This window comes from Macaca mulatta, chromosome 20 (genome assembly GCF_049350105.2).
Source record: "Macaca mulatta isolate MMU2019108-1 chromosome 20, T2T-MMU8v2.0, whole genome shotgun sequence".
In the NCBI taxonomy this organism is placed as follows: Eukaryota; Metazoa; Chordata; class Mammalia; order Primates; family Cercopithecidae; genus Macaca; species Macaca mulatta.
The window spans coordinates 45,222,714-45,238,813 of record NC_133425.1 but is presented as its reverse complement, the minus strand read 5'-3'; the positions used below and the strand labels follow the sequence as shown (position 1 = coordinate 45,238,813).

General features: G+C 51.0%; 1 protein-coding gene across 7 annotated transcripts in view; it reads left to right on the top strand.

The window, feature by feature from the left end:
* The window catches only part of ZNF423 (zinc finger protein 423), a 364,117-nt gene that overhangs the window by 46,107 nt on the left and 301,910 nt on the right, over positions 1-16,100 (top strand). The window contains exon 1 of one of the 7 annotated variants that reach the window (XM_077985615.1): positions 2,875-3,032. The exons of 5 other annotated variants lie outside the window; for them this stretch is intronic. The gene's annotated coding sequence lies outside the window, so the exon portion shown is untranslated. Of the gene's footprint in view, positions 1-2,874; positions 3,033-16,100 lie in introns of those variants that run through there. One more of the 7 variants, XR_013411582.1, reaches the window with a different exon arrangement.

Genomic DNA, 16,100 nt, shown 5'->3' with positions numbered 1-16,100 from the left:
CAAGTATTATCACAGGACACGCAGAAAATGAACTTGGTCCCTACGGGTGGCCACATCTGGCAAGTGTGGGGCCGTGCAGGGCTGTGGGATGAGACAGATGTGGTTGGGGCAGGAAGGGCTCAGTGTGCCCGCTGCTCAGGGACGTACCTCCTGCCAGGGGCTCTGGCCCTCAGTGGTATCCCTTCCCATCGCTGAACCTTTCTGAGGCCGTGCCTTCTGGCTCAGCTTCCCCTGAGCCTTCCCGCGGCCTGGTGGGTCTCTCTGGCCCTGTCTGGTGTGCGTAGGGAATGCACAGCCCGCGTCCCTGGGCCCTGGGGGCAGGTGGTCAGGCACACTTGGGAAGTAGTGGAACTTGTCATGATTTCCAACCCTCTCCACCCCTCTGCTAATGGCCGTTGGGGGTGGATGAGCCACGGGCTGGGGGAGTGCTTCACTGCTTGCCAGAGTGTGTAGCCGGCATGTCCCCCACCCCTCCCACTGTCCTCTGCCCAGCACCGCCCTTGGCATGCGACACTCAGCCCTTGCTCAACTCCAGTGGGCTGGGTGGGTTCCTGGAGATCCATTTAGGACAACTGACGTGCACCTCTTTATCAGAGGTGCCTAGCACTTCCCATGCCCACCGTCCCCAAAATGGGACATTGCACCGGAGGCTTGTGGGATTCAGGTGGCTGATAGGTGAATGGTTCTCTTTTCTTCTTACTTATATATATTTATTCCTTTGTCTGTTAGGAACATGTTACTTCCTGTGTTTATTTTATTGTCTATTAGAAAAATTGGGCCGGGCATGATGGCTCACACCTGTAAACCCAGTGCTTCCAGGGGCCAAGGCAGGAGGACTGCTTGAGGCCAGGAGTTCAAGACTAGCCTGGACAACATCATAAAACCCTGTCCCTACAAAAAATTAAAAAATTAGGTATGTGTGGTAGTGCACATCTGTAGTCCCAGCTGAGTAGCTGGAGGCTGAGGCGGGAGGATGGTTTGAGCCCAGGAGGGTAAGGCTGCACTTAGCTATGATGGAGCCACTGCACTCCAGCCTTGGTGACAGAGCAAGATTTTGTCCCTACAAAAGAAAAAAAAAAAGAAAGAAAAATTGTTACTAGCACACCAAATGTGTGATTTCCTGAGTAACGCTGCTTAGGGAGGGGAGGTCCCTGCCAGCCCCGGGGCAGGGACGGTGGAGAGGCTGAGTCGCTGCTCAGGAGCCTGTGCCAAGGTAGACCCTGTCACAGCCCCTGGGATGGTCGGCATGCTTAGTGAAGGTTTTGGGGTTGTCTTGGGATGGAAGGCAGGTTTGGGTTAGGGAAGGCCTGCCTTGGTGGGACCAGCTGCCAGGTCAGGAGCTGCCTGGGGTCCTCCGAAGGCCTTCTCCATGTGCAAGCTCCCCATGGTGGGTGGGTGATAGGGCCAAGTTGGGAGCACATCTGTGCCAGTGAAATGTCCCCCTCCTAAATCAGACATTAAAAATACAAACTCCTTAAGCCATGAAATATTGTGCTTGCCCTTCCCCGGGATGTCTATGTGGAATGAAAAAGTGTTTGGAACCAGACATTACAATTCGTTTCTGTGGAAGGCTTGGGTTGTTTTTTTTTTTTTTTGAGACGGAGTCTCGCTCTGTCGCCCAGGCTGGAGTGCAGTGGCCCTATCTCTGCTTACTGCAAGCTCTGCCTCCCAGGTTCTTGCTATTCTCCCGCCTCAGCCTCCTGAATAGCTGGGACTACAGGTGCCCGCCACCATGCGCTGCTAAGTTTTTGTATTTTTAGTAGAGACCATGTTAGCCAGGATGGTCTTGGTCACCTGACCTCGTGATCCGCCTGCCTCAGCCTCCCAAAGTGCTGGGATTACAGGCGTGAGTCACAGCGCCTGACCTGCTGTGCATTTTTTTTCTTTTTCTTTTTCTTTTTCTTTTTTTTTTTTTTACCACAAAAAAAGTATGAGGAAGAAGAGCAAAGTGTAAAAAGAGAGATGGATGGGTGATCTGTGTGTTCAGAACCAGATGGAAGCACACACACGCACACGTCATACATACACAAATCAGTTTTCAATAACAGACTCAGTTTCCTCTGCTCGTGTTTAAAATAAACCACATGTATAACAAGGAACTGACATTTATTTACAGTTTGTCAGCACAGAGGACAAGCTGTTAAGGGGTTGTAAAAAAATATTAGTTTCTACTTTATAGTGCTTTTTCTTCAAATGAAAGTGGAAAGAAGGAAAGAGAGTGGGGTGCCAATCTTACCCGCTTCTTCCTTTCCACCCGAAACAGCAAACAGATCTGGGCAGATGTGGGTCCTCTGTACCATACCCTGAGTGAGGGGCCGGGCCCCAGGTTGTGCCCACTGTCAGATTCCTGACGTACGGGAGGCCACTTTCATCTGACGGCTGTGTGGGCTGTTGTGTGGCCCCCTGCCTAGGGGGCTGGGGTGCCCTCCGCTGCGCCACCTTCCATCAGTGTTTCCCAGCTGGTGGGCGAGAGCCCAGTGTTGCCCCTGAAACAGGATGTAGGAGCCAGACCCCATCATAAATCCACGTTTATATGCTGCACGTTTCTGGTTAACGAGACCATGCAGAGATGACTGTATGAAATGAAATACACGTATGAACGAGGAGATTAACCTCAGGGAGAGATGGGATTAAATGGGAGGGCAGCCCGGGAGGCCAGGGGCCCTCCCTCTTAAGGTCCAGGCAGGCGGTTCCCCAGAAAGGGAATTTTCAGCACACATTGCAACCCTGGATGGACTGGCTGGGGCCACAGAAACAATCATCCTGTTTTCTGTTGCTCGCTGGACACCAGGCACTAAGCTGAGATCTTTACCTGCGTTATTTCACTTTGTCTTTAAAATAAATAGAATTTTTTAAATCCCCATTTTATAGACGTGGAAATAAAGACTTGAAGAGTCCATTGCCCAAGGTTGCACAGCAAGCAACAGGTGGAGTTTATGATCAACGTGGGCAGGCACACTCAATACCGACCTCTGCAGACTGGTCTCTGGAGGGTTCAGAAAAGAGGAGTCATTTCAACCCTTACCTGCCTGGTGAGCTTTGCCTTATTTTGAGAAGGTACAGGCAATCTAGGAAGCTCGGCCAGTCAATTACTGTTTGTTTCGAAAGGGCCGAGAGAGGCAGGATGGCCTGGTGAACTTCAGAGCCATATAGACCCGGCTTCAAATCCGGGCTCTATCTCCCTCTGCTTCTATAATTTGGTCCACTTAAAAAAATTAATTTAGGCCCTGGTTTTTCCATTGTAAGAAGAGTACCCACCTTTGTAGGGCCATTGGGAGGATCAACGTGAACGTGGTAACATGTGTGAAGAGGTGGCTCAGTGTGTTCTCACTACAGGCATGTGATGGTTGTCACTAGTGTCTCTGATATGCACAGCCTGCTGCCAGGTGAACTGGAAGGTGGGAGAAAGAGGAGATGGAGAGGCTGGAAAGCGGTTGAGAGTATGGTTGGGGGCAACATATAATGCTGTGGGATCTTGGGAGGCCGAGGCAGGTGGATCACCTGAGGTCAGGAGTTCGAGACCAGTCTGGCCAGCATGGTGAAACCCCATCTCTACTAAATATACAAAAATTAGCCGGGCGCGGTGGTGGGCACCTGTAATCCTAGCTACTTGGGAGGCTGAGGCAGGAGAATCACTTGAACTTGTGAGGTGGAGGTTGCAGTGAACCGAGATCAGGCCACTGTACTCCAGCCTGGGCGACAGTAAGATTCTGTCTCAAAAAAAAAAACCAAAAAACAACAACAAAAAAAAACTGTGGGATCAGGGTTTCCATTTGCCCGTCACTGGGTATTGGGCCCTGAACCATGCACTTTATACACACCATCTTGTTTGATCTTCAGAGCTACCTTGCAGGGTTGGTAGTCATACAGCAAAATGTCATACAGCAAAATGTGGTAGATTGGGATTTGATCCTAAGGCATCTTGCTTTAATTACACCCTGCTGCAGGTGAGCACTAACTTCAGTCCGTGGCTGGGGAAGACTTCTTGGAGGAGGTGACCTTGAGCTCTGGGCAGTGTTTGTTTCTGACCAGGAGAGGAGATGGCCTTGTAGCCGGTGGTCAGGCTGACTCTGGGGACTTGGATGAGAAGCTGGAAGCCCTGGGCCTGTGTCCAGGTCTCCTCATAAGCCGGATCCCAGGTGATGCTAGGCTGGGTGGGGCGAGGCCACCTGGATTTCCTCTAGTATTAATTTCTTTGCTTACTTAAATTCAATTTGATTAGATTTTTTTCTGAACTTTACTTTTGAGCAAGAAAACTTGCTTACATTAAAAAAGAGACCCATGGACTTTTAAGATTTTGTCCACAATTATCATTCTTCCTGAAAATGGGATTTGCATATTAGTGTAAAAAAAATCAGAATTTTCACCGTGATTGAAGTAGAAACTCATCCGAAGCCGGGGCGCGGTGCCTCAGGCCTGTAATCCCAGCACTTTGGGAGGCTGAGGTGGGCAGATCACCTGAGGTCAGGAGTTCGAGACCAGCCTAGCCAACATGGTGAAACCCCATCTCTCCTAAAAATATAAAATTAGCTGGGCATGGTGGCGGGCACCTGTAATCTCAGCCACTGGGGAGGCTGAGGCAGGAGAATCGCTTGAACCCGGGAGGTGGAGGGTGCAGTGAGTTGAGATCTCGCCACTGCACTCCAGCCTGGGTGACAGAGGGAGACTCTGTCTCAAAAAAAAAAAAAAAAAAAAAAAAAGAAGAAGAAGAAAGAAACTTATCCTAGCCCTGGACTGGTTCCCCACCTCTGAGTCTGCTCTGGGGCTATGGCTGTGGAGACAGAGACCCCACCTTGAGCTCTGGGCTGTGGGCTGTGGGTGGTGGGTCCCTCCTGTCCAGGGCCTGCCTTTCCCCTTCTCTAGCTCCCTGCCCCTCCCTGTGTCTGCACTTTGGGTCCTCACCATTTCTACTTGGTTTTGTCTTGTTCTGAGTTTGGGAGATGCATTTAGCATCCTCCAGCGAACCCTAGTTTGTTCATTCATTCATTCACTCACTCAGCTCCTGTGTGCCAGCCCTTAGGCACAGTGTTGGGCAACACTTTTCACTGTGGATTCACTATCTCATGGTTGAAGGTCAAAACCCAACTTCCTTTTCTCATCTCTCTCATGCTACCTAGCGCAGAGTTCTAGGTAGCCTAGAGGTGCTCAGTGCTTGTTAAAGGAGGAAATGGCCAAATGCCTCCTAGTAGTGTATCCCAAAAGCCTAAAAATGGGTACACTCTTTGTCCTAGCAATCAAGCTTCGGAAGTAATCCTAAGGAATATTATCGAACAGGCTCGTGGCCATACATGTGTTGCAACGTGGATTCTCTTACAGTAGGAGACAGCTGGAAATAGCCTGGCTGTCCAGCAACACGATGTTGGTTATTTGGAGCCTCCTGTGATGGGACTCAGGCCATCATTGATAATAGTGTTGGTCTCTGTTTTTTCATTTTTTATTTTTTTGAGACAGTGTCTGGCTGTGTGTCACTCAGGCTAGAGTATAGTGGTGCCATCATAGCTCACTGCAGCCTTGACTTCCTGGGCTCAAATGATCTTCCGGCCTCAGCCTTCTGAGTAGCTGTGACTACACATGCGTGCCACCATGCACAGCTAAATTGTTTTATTTTTTCTGTAGAGATGGAATCTTGATATGTTGCCTAGGCTGGTCTTGAACTCCTGGCCTCAAGTGATCCTCCCACCTTGGCCTCCCAAAGCCCTAGAATTGCAAGTGTGAGCCGCCGGGCTGGGCCTTGGTCTCTGTTTTTGATGTGAAAGGATGTTCACTGGGTACTGCTGAGTTAGAAAAGCGGAGTACAGAGCACTACCTGTTTTTAATGTTGTAACAATGTATTTACATACGGGAAAGTTGTGCTTTTAGTTTCTTCATTTTAACGCACATGTATTCCCTAGTTTTCTATGTTGTACATGGATTACTTATGTCAGAAACTTTTACAGACAGAAAAAGATGTTTGTTCTAGGAAACAATAAGCAAAGGGCCACTTGGAGTGAATTCTGTGTTTCTGACATATTTCGAACATAGGGACAAAGCCTGGGCAGGGCGGGTGGGGGGGGGTGGGAGAGCTGGGGTCTCTGTGCCATCCTAGGTCTCTGTGCCATCCTAGGCTGGCTCCAGCTCCCCGCTCTGCTGCCAAAGCCCCTTCCCTCCTTCCTCCTCCTACTTCTGTGACACTGTGCCTTTGTCCCATGGTGCGCTGATCGCGCACATTTCTTCCGCTCAGCAGTGTCCTGTTTGGTAGCTTGATGTTGGCCGCAGTGGGGGCATTTACACCGCAGAAAGCGGCAAACCCCACAAACCAGAGCCTCTTGTTCTCCTGGAGAACTCCCTGTTAGACATTGACCAGCACACCATTGTCTCTCATGGTTTCACCCCAAGGATCTTGAGTGCTTGGGGAGACCCAAGAGATGAACTCTTCTCTTCTTAGGGTCCCCTGGGGCTGGCACAGCGAGGGACTTAAGGATCTTAAGATTCCCGGGAGGGGGGCAGAGTGAGAGAGAGTGAGAGTCCAGTCCTATGTTGACTGATCTGCTCAATCTGGAACCACAGCTGCTGCCTGTTGGAAGCAGAAGTAAAATCAAGGGGTTAATAATTCTATTCCTGGCCGGGCATGGTGGCTCACTCCTATAATCCCAGCACTTTGGGAGGCCGAGGCGGGAGGATTGCTTGAGGCCAGGAGTTTAAGACCAGCCTGGCCACACAGTGAGATCCATCTAAAAAAAAAATTAAAAATTAACTGACTGGGTATAATGACATGTTCCCCTAGTCTCAGCTACTTGGGGGGCTGACATAGGAGGATCACTTGAGCCCAGGAGTTTGAGGCTGCAGTGAGCTTTGATCACACCGCTGCACTCCAGCCTGGGTAACAACAAGGTTGGATCTCAAAAAAAAAAAAAAAAAAAAAGAAAAAAAAGAAAAAAACCAGTCCTGGCTACACCCCATCCTAGCTCCGTGACTTTTGACAAATTGCTTAGCCTTAGTTTTCTCATCTGTAAAATGGGGTTAATAAATGTACTTACTCATAGGTTCTGAAACTCAAGCACGCATCGAGATCATTTGTCGGTCTTGCAAAAACACAGATTCCTGAGTCCCACCCTCAGATATTCTGATTTTGTAGGTCTGGGATGGGGTTTGGGATTCTGCATTTCCAACAAACTCCCAGGTAATGCTGCTATGGCTGGTCTAGAAACTATATTCTGAGAAGTACTTTGTGCAACCGAAGTGCACATCACAGTGTATGGCGCATGTGAGGCTCAGTTGCACTTCACTGCTTATTCAGAGGTGGGCAGCATTGTCCAGGAGGATTCCGGGGCTTGGAAGCTAGAACACCAGGTTCTGAGTCTGCTTTTGCCACCTCGTCTGGGCCCCCAGGTGAACTATTTCTCTTATTTGGGACTCTGTTCTTCCTTCTGTTAAATGGGTCAGTAAAGCCCTGACTTTCAGGCAGGAACTGAGGAAACATCTGTAAAAACTTCCAGTGCCAGACAGTTTTGGTGCAGGGTGGCGGGGAAGGATGTGAGGGACCTGCGCCAGGCTGGCGTCTGTCTCCTCACCCACGTGGGACCGGCAAAGAGGGGCAGGCTGTGGCAGGGCACGCTCTCCTCAGTCCCCTGGGGCTGCCAACGTACCCAGGCTTGGCTCCTCTTCTGACAGTGCTGCGAGGGTCTCTTTTAGTAGAAGAAAAAAGACGTTGTTTTAATTCACGTGGGTTCCTGCCTTTGCGATGTTGTCTTCACTTCTCAGTTCCTGATTCTGGCTTTCCACTAACGTTGCCACATCGGGTGGCTTTGCGATATTCAGTTTCCTTTTCTTTTCCTACCCCATGGCTGGGCTGGACCAGGGCGGAACGAGGGGTGAGTGGCTGGGTGTTCACGGCTCCCCTTTTTCCTTCCTTTCCCTCTTTTGCCTTTGAGCTGAAGCCATGCTTGGAAACATCCGTCCTGGCCTGGGGAGTCCGTGACTGGCACCAGGCTGTGACTCCCTGGGGCTTTGTTTCCTCACCAGAAAAGTGAGGATTTTTTTTTTTTTTTTTTGAGACGGAGTCTCGCTCTCTGTGGCCCAGGCTGGAGTGCAGTGGCCGGATCTCAGCTCACTGCAAGCTCCGCCTCCCGGGTTCACACCATTCTCCTGCCTCAGCCTCCTGAGTAGCTGGGACTACAGACACCCGCCACCTCACCCGGCTAGTTTTTTGTATTTTTTAGTAGAGACGGGGTTTCACCATGTTAGCCAGGATGGTCTCGATCTCCTGACCTCGTGATCCGCCCGTCTCGGCCTCCCAAAGTGCTGGGATTACAGGCTTGAGCCACCGCGCCCGGCCAAAAGTGAGGATTTTAAGGGCTCCCTCTGAGGTGGCCTGGGAGGATGAAAGGGGAGCCAGTAGGTGGGATACCCAGCACCATGCCAGGTACCACTTGGGCTCAGTGAAGGGTATCTTTTCCTGCTCACGTTGGGCACATCCTCAAGTGTGTGTGCAGGTGTGTGTGTGTATCATGCCCAGGTGCTTGCAGGGAAGTTCTATGGACCAGAACAGAGAAGCCCAATATATTTTAACTCTTGCTGTTGAGCCTTTTGAAGCTGCATCTGTGCCAAATGAGAGAGAGAATCCCGATCAGTTGGCAATATCTATAGCAGGTTCAGGATAGGGGAGCTGGGGCAGGTGTTCCACATGTGTGCTGTCCTGGGTCTAGTGGAAAAACCATTTTCCTAGTACTTACAGAAAACTCCCAAGAAGGGAGGATCATGTGAGACCAGGAGTTTGAGACCAGTCTGGGCAACATAGTGATAACCCATCTGTACAGAAAAATATCTTTTTTTGTTTTTGAGACAGAGTCTCATTCTGTCGCCCAGGCTGGAGTGCAGTGGCACAATCTCTGCTCACTGCAAGCTCTGCCTCCGAGGGTCAAGCACATCTCATGTCTCAGCCTTTCGAGTAGCTGGGATTACAAGTGTGCATCCACATGCCCAGCTAACTTTTATATTTTTTGTAGAGACGGAGTTTCACCATGTTGGCCAGGCTGGCCTCAAGTGATCTGCTTCCCAAAGTGCTAGGATTACAGGTGTGAGCTCCCGTGCTTGACCAGAAAAATATAACAATTAACCGGGCATAATGATGCATGCTTGTTGTCCTAGCTACACAGGAGGCTGAGGCAGGAGGATCCCTTGAGCCCAGGAGTTTGAGGCTGCAGTGAGTCAAGATGTTACCATTGTACTCCAGCCTGAATGACACAGTGAGAATCTGTCTTAAAAAATAAAATAAAATGGCCGGGCGCAGTGGCTCATGCCTGTAATCCCGGCACTTTGAGAGGCCGAGGTCGGCAGATCACGAGGTCAGGAGATCGAGACCATCCTGGCTAACACGATGAAACCTCGTCTCTACTAAAAATACAAAAAATTAGCCGGGTGTGGTGGCAGGTGCCTGTAGTCCCAGCTACTCGGGAGGCTGAGGCAGGAGAATGGTGTGAATCCGGGAAGCAGAGCTTGCAGTGAGCCGAGATCGCTCCACTGCACTCCAGCCTGGGCAACAGAGTGAGACTCTGTCTTAAAAAAAATAAATAAATAAAATAAAATAAAGTAAAACAAAACAAAGAAAACTTCAGGTGTTTCACACTCATTGTCCTGTTTTACATATCGTCGTCATCATCATCATCATCATCATGTTTTTATTAGGGAAAAATGGAGGAGAGGAGTCACATTTTTGCAGTTGCCCAAGATATAGATTTTACTGGGGTTAGTGTCTGCTCCTTCTGCAGAGATCTCCTAGCCTTTCTCTTTTGAGGTGATGATGGGGAATGGGAGGGTGAGAGGGAGATGAGCTGGCACAGAAGCTGAGCCCCTTGGCTGTCACCTCCAAACAGTTCCACATTTAGGGACACCATCCCTGCACTGTAGTGGGAAAGGAAAGCAGTGATGATGAGGCATCTGTGGCTCTAGCTGGGCATTCCTGTGGGTGGGCAGGGGTGGGCTAAATCTCAGTGGGAAATTTGGTCTCACTGCTCAAAACTCAGCTCTTTCGTCTTTCCAGGCAGAGCGAAACCTCAGCAGCCAGCCAGGAACCTGGCAGGAGAAGGGGAGCTTGAATTATCCCAGTAACATGAGCTCACATTGATTGCATGTTTCCCTGGAGCTAAGTGCTTTGGGGTATCATCTTATTTCGTCCTCTCCATCCTCCTGCGAGGTTGGTATTCTGATTATCCCCATTTTACAGAGATGGAAGATCAGGGTGGATCAAGTCTCTTGCCTGAGATCTGATGACCTGTAAGTGATCACTGGGGGGACAGCAACCTATTTCAGGACCCACTTCCCACACCCCTACATTTGATAGTGTCTCTCCAGGTTCCCTCCTCTACCTCACTGCTGTAGCTAGATGAGCTCTGTTGCGTGACTTCTGCAAGGGTCACTTTTCCTGTAAGGACAGACAATTTCCTTTTTGGAATTCTTGGATTATTCCCTGGTGTCTTTCTGTTCTATTTTATATATAGCAAGGCAAGGAGAGGAAGGGGCACAGTGGCTAAGCAAGGTTTAGACTTCTAGCCCCTCTGCCTATAATTCTCCAGGGGAACAGTTTATAAGGAGTCTCCAGTAACGTGGCAGCTTCCAGAGGTGCTGGTTCTAAAGTCAGTGTTTAAGGAGAGAGTCAAGCATTGCCAAAATTACCTGTTATACAAGTGCCGATGTGGAGACTCACTGACCATCTATCAGTGAGTCTTAGTAACAATTTTTCTTCGAGCATTGGAATATTCTGCTTTAATTTTTTTAAAAAAATTGTTTGTATTTATTTTTTAAAAGTACTAGATTGGGACTGGGTGTGGTGGCTCACCCCTGTAATCCCAGTACTTTGAGAGGCCGAGGTGGGTGGATCACCTGAGGTTGGGAGTTCGAGACCAGCCTGACCAACATGGAGAAACCCCGTCTCCACTAAAAATACAAACATTAGCCAGGCGTGGTGACACATCCCTGTAATCCCAGCTACTCGGGAGGCTGAGGCAGGAGAATTGCTTGAACCCAGGAGGCGGAGGTTGCAGTGAGCTAAGATTGCCCCACTGCACTCCAGTCTAGGCAACAAGAGTGAAACTCTGCCTCAAAAAAAAAAAAAAAGTACTAGATTGGGTAGAAGATTTCTGGTTAGGAGTCATGTTGTCTGAAAACAGGTTTCTTTTTTTGTTTTGTTTTTGAGACAGAGTCTTGCTCTGTCACCCAGGCTGGAGTGCAGTGGTGTGGTCTTGGCTCACTGCAACCTCTTCTCACCCAGCGAATTTTTGTATTTCTAGTAGAGATGGGGTTTCACTATGTTGGACAGGTTGGTCTCAAACTCCTGAGCTCAAGCCATCTGCCCACCTCAGCCTCCGTAAGTACTGGGATTACAGGCATGAGCCTCTGCACCCGGCCTTCTTTCTTCTTTTAACAGATAGGGTCTTGCTCTATCACCCAGGCTGGAGTGCAGTGATGTGATCGTAGCTCGCTGCAGCCTCGAACTCCTGGGCTCAAGTGATCCTCCCATCTCAGCCTCCTGAGTTGCTGGGATGACAGGCACATACCACCATGTCTGGTTAATTTTTAAATTTTTAATGGAGATAGGATCTTGCTATGTTTCCCAGGCTGGCCTGGAACTCCTTGCCTTAAGCAATCCTTCTGCCTCGGCCTCCCAAAGTGCTGGTATTACAGGTGTGAGTGACTGTGCCTGGCCTAAAAAATAGGTTTCTTTAAATGCTAGACCCAGCCTCCTTTTGGTGAGATGCCCATATTTTGGGGGGTGGGGTGTGGACAGAGAGACCCATGAGACAAAGCCAGAGGGTCCTGTCCCTTTCACCCTCACTTCAGGGCATAATGGCAGGCGGTCTCACCTGTGCTGTTGAAACAGCGTGTTCTGTTTTCAGCAAGTGGTCAGGGTGAATCACGAGAGTTAAACGAAGGTGATTGTGATGTGACTGTCATATCGTGGCTTCTCTGAGGGTCTGAGCTTGGTGGCAACGGGCCTGTCAGTGGGGGTGTTGGGTGGTTTTAGCTTTAGCTGCAGGGGGCCTTCGTTTTTGCATGCAGTCACCCCCACCCCACCCACTGCCTGAACACATCCCCACCTGAAGGGAGCCTGGAGGACGTGGGCTTCCTCGTTGGGTTTGTCTGCACTTCACCCTGGTCATTTAACCTAGGAGCGTGATGCCAGAGATGATCATGGGCTGTAGAAAAGCGATTTGCTATGCTTTTGTGCAAAGGAATGGACACCCATTTCTCTGGGCGTTCGCAGCCCTGCACCAGGACACAGTGCTGGATGGACAGAGTGTGGGTCACATTTCAGCTCTTTCTTGCCACCTTTGCTTGGCCTTCTGTGCAGTGCTTGGCCTATACTGCTCTCCCTGCTGGGCCTCCCTACCTGGTCTATGCTTTTCCATTCCTGGAGGTTGCTCAGTAGTAAGTCAGGAGCAGTGACGCTCTGTTTCATGCTTGACAATGAGACTTGGGGCTCTCGCTGTCCCCTTTACCCGTCGTGGCCTTGGCCTGCAGTGTGTGAGAGGGTTTCACTAAGGGTGAGCTAAGGAGGGGCAGTCATGTGCTCCTTGCCTGGCCACCACCTCTGCTGGGACAGGGATGTCTCTGGGGGAGGCATGGGATGCTGTAAGGATGGGATCGTCCCAGGGACCAGCAAAGCATGGGGAGGTTTCCCAAGGCCTTGGGGAAAGCAGCTGAGAAAAGTCCGCAAATGAGAGCCATTGGTCTATTAGTGCTTAAAGCTATTTTGGGGGTGGAGGTGGTTCTAGATCTTCTGATGAAATCTATGGATCCTTTCCCCAGAACAGTGCCCTTCTGTGCCTGTGTGCCCGTGTGAAGCCAGGCTGAGCACGTAGCCCTAGTGTGGATTTTGGAGTTCAGAAGGGAACATTCTGGTTCTTTCCTGGCCCTACTAGAGGCCTCCTCTGACCCTTGGACCAGCACTAGCCTCTGTCTCTCGTTCATCTCCTGCCACTGTCTGCCTCAGAATCTGTCCCCAAAGCTTTCCTTCCTTTGACCTGAACCTTCTCTGCCAAAACACATCTTGCCTGACTTTGACAAACTCCTGAGCAGGGCCCCAGCCCTGTCTGGGCTCCACTGCTGTGTTCTGGGCCCTGTTTCCAGACCCCATGCCTGGCTTTCACCTTCCCTTTCTGTTTCCCTCCCCAGCTCCATCTCTTCTGCCTCTGTGAGGTGTTGGGGAGCCCTGTGGATGGAGGGCATTGCTCTCCAGGCCAGGAGCAAGTGACTTGGAGGAGGTGGTGCAAGCAGGTGTCTGCCTAATGCCATTTGCTCTGTGCCACTGGCTATCCGAAATCCAGAGACCCAGCACACAAGGGATCTCGGTTGTGGCAAGGCCTGTGCTAGTGCATGGGGATGAGCTGTGGCCACTCCCAGAGCAGGAGAGTTGCAGCTCCTTATGTACCTGCTGTGGAGTTGGGGCGACAGCATTTGGGGGGACTCTATACTCCCATTCATCAATCAGCCTCCCACAACTTGTGACCCCAGAGCTGAGTCAACGTGGAGTCCTGATCTGCCTGAAGCCCTGGCAGAGCCCCAGGATCCTTCTTAACGCACGCCAGGAATCATGGTTAATAGTGAGAACTGGTCTTAGACCTGCTGCCACCAAGCAGGTGCCCTCTAAGGGCCCTCTGGCCTCTTTAGGCCCCTTGTCCATCGTTGAGGGTCTTGATTCACAAAGGGACCTGGAAGCCCCCAGGACTTCAGAGATGGACGCAAACACCCCCGTTCTCTTAACGGACGTGTTCAGTGCTCCTTTGAAGGGCTTTCTGCAGCAGCCCTTGTCCAGAGGCTGCTGGATGTCGCCCACCAGGCTCCACAGCTTGGGGGGATTATCCCAGGACAGCTGGGAGTCTTAAGATCGAACCCATTCCTACCTTCCTGTGCAGCCCCCTCCATCCCTGCGGGGGTGGGGCCTCCAAGGCCCTGTCCGGTGAAGTGTTTTAGCAGGAGCTCCTCGTGGGGCTACTGTGGTGCCCTTGGGCCCTCCCAGGGCCACCTGATTGTTGAGGTCACACTCAGCCCTGGGAAGGATCCCATCTCTAATGAGCGATGATGATTCCCATTGCATAGGCAGGAAGCACTCCCTGCTCTATCCACCCTGTAACCAGATTCTGTGGCCGGAGTTTTCTGTTCAGTGCCTGCCTGACCCCAGGCAGGAATGGTTGTGCTCAAGGCCAGGGCAGGTGTGAGCGCCATGAGGGAGCTGGATTGGCACGTGTGAACTCCTGTTCCCAGAGCTGGTGTGACTCTAGTGTGATGGGGTGGGGACAGTGGTGGTGTGGAGGGGTCAGGTGTATCTGTGGCTGCCTTGCCCACTGCCTGGTTCTGAACAAAGCCCAGCCCTGCTGCAGGCCCTCCTGGATGTCACCACACATCCTGTGTGCTTATTGATTAAAAAATTTGGGTCGGGTGTGGTGACTCATGCCTGTAATCCCAGCACTTTGGGAGGCTCAGGCGAGTGGATCACCTGAGGTCAAGAGTTCAAGACCAGCCGGGCTAACACGGTGAAACCCCGTCTCTACTACAAATACAAAACTTAGCCAGGCATGGTGATAAGCGTCTATAATTCCAGCTACTCGGGGGGCTGAGGCAGGAAAATTGCTTGAACCTGGGAGGTGGAGGTTGCAGTGAGCTGAGATCACACTATTGCACCCCAGCCTGGGTAACAAGAGTGAGACTCCATTTCCAAAAAAAAAAAAAAAAAAATTGTTGTTGTTGTTGTTGTTGTTGTTGAGGACCTGCTACTATGTTTGCCCTGAGCTAGGCACTGGGATACAACAATGAGCAAGACAGGCATGGTTCATGCCCTAGTGAGGGAGGCAGATAAGAGCCCAGGAAACCAATAGGTGGAAGGAATAATAAGAGGTGTTCGGGTTATGGAGGGGTTAAGCCGGGAGCTGCCCTGCAAGGTCAGGTCTGGGAGTCACAAGCAGGAGCTGGTAGACCACGGGGCAGGAGTGGGCAGCTGCAGCATGGCCATGTGACCTGGGGCCTCTGCAGAGCCTTTCTGCATCCCACACATGAGCGTGTGCGCGCCTGCACATGTGCTTGAGCAGAGGGTCCTCGAAGTCCACTGCTTGGCCCCAGCACAGAGCTCGTGTGTGGGGCCATACGGCTGAAACAACTGGGGGAGTCCTTTGAGACAAAGAATGCAAAATGCCTGTGGCCATTCTCAAGGTGACCCGACAGGAGAGGAAATGGGATGGAAGAGAGTTTGGAGTAGAAAGAGAAAGCGGGTCAGGCGCAGTAGCTCACACCTGTAACCCCAGCACTTTAGGAGGCCAAGGCGGGAGGGTTGCTTGAGGTCAGGAGTTCAAGACCAGCCTGGGCAACATGGCAAAACCTTGTCCCTACAGAAAAAAAAAAAAAAACTGCAAAAATTCACTGGGTGTGCTGGCATGTGCCTGTGGCCCCCACTGCTTGGGAGGCTGAGGCAGGAGGATCACCTTAGCCAGGAGGTTGTGCCTGCAATGTGCTGTGATCACACCCCTGCACTCCAGTCTAGACAACAAAGACCCTGTCTCAGAGAGCGAGAGAGCGAAAGCGAGAGTGAGAGCGAGCGAGCGAGCGAGAGAGGTCTTAAGTAGGTAACAGATCTTTCCTTTGCAAAGGTTACAAAAGATGTAGGGCTACAGAACCCCACTGCTGGGACCCCTTCCAGTGCGCAGGGGGGCTTGTGTTTGCAAAGGGCTCTGGAGCTCGGGCTTCATTCACGTCGTGGTGAATCGGGCTCTGCCATGTGCCCCCTCCCTGTGTATTCACATCCACCCTCCATGCCCTCCTTGTGCGCACACACTTGCCCTCATGCCTCCTCTCTGTGTCACACACTTGCCCTCATGCCTCCTCTCTGTGTCACACACTTGCTTCACGTACTCTCGCTATGCCTGTATACTCTGTGCACCCTCCAGTGTGGACACACCCTGGCCACCCACCTACCTTACAAATGCCCATCATCCACAGGATTGGACGTCCCTGTGTTCCCCTTGAAGTGGGGTAGGGTGGGGGTGTGTGTCTCTTGGCTTCAGTGGAGCCAATTATTATATGCATTGCAAAACTAGACATGGAGCTGGGGACATCTGGAGAAGGTGCCGCAGACC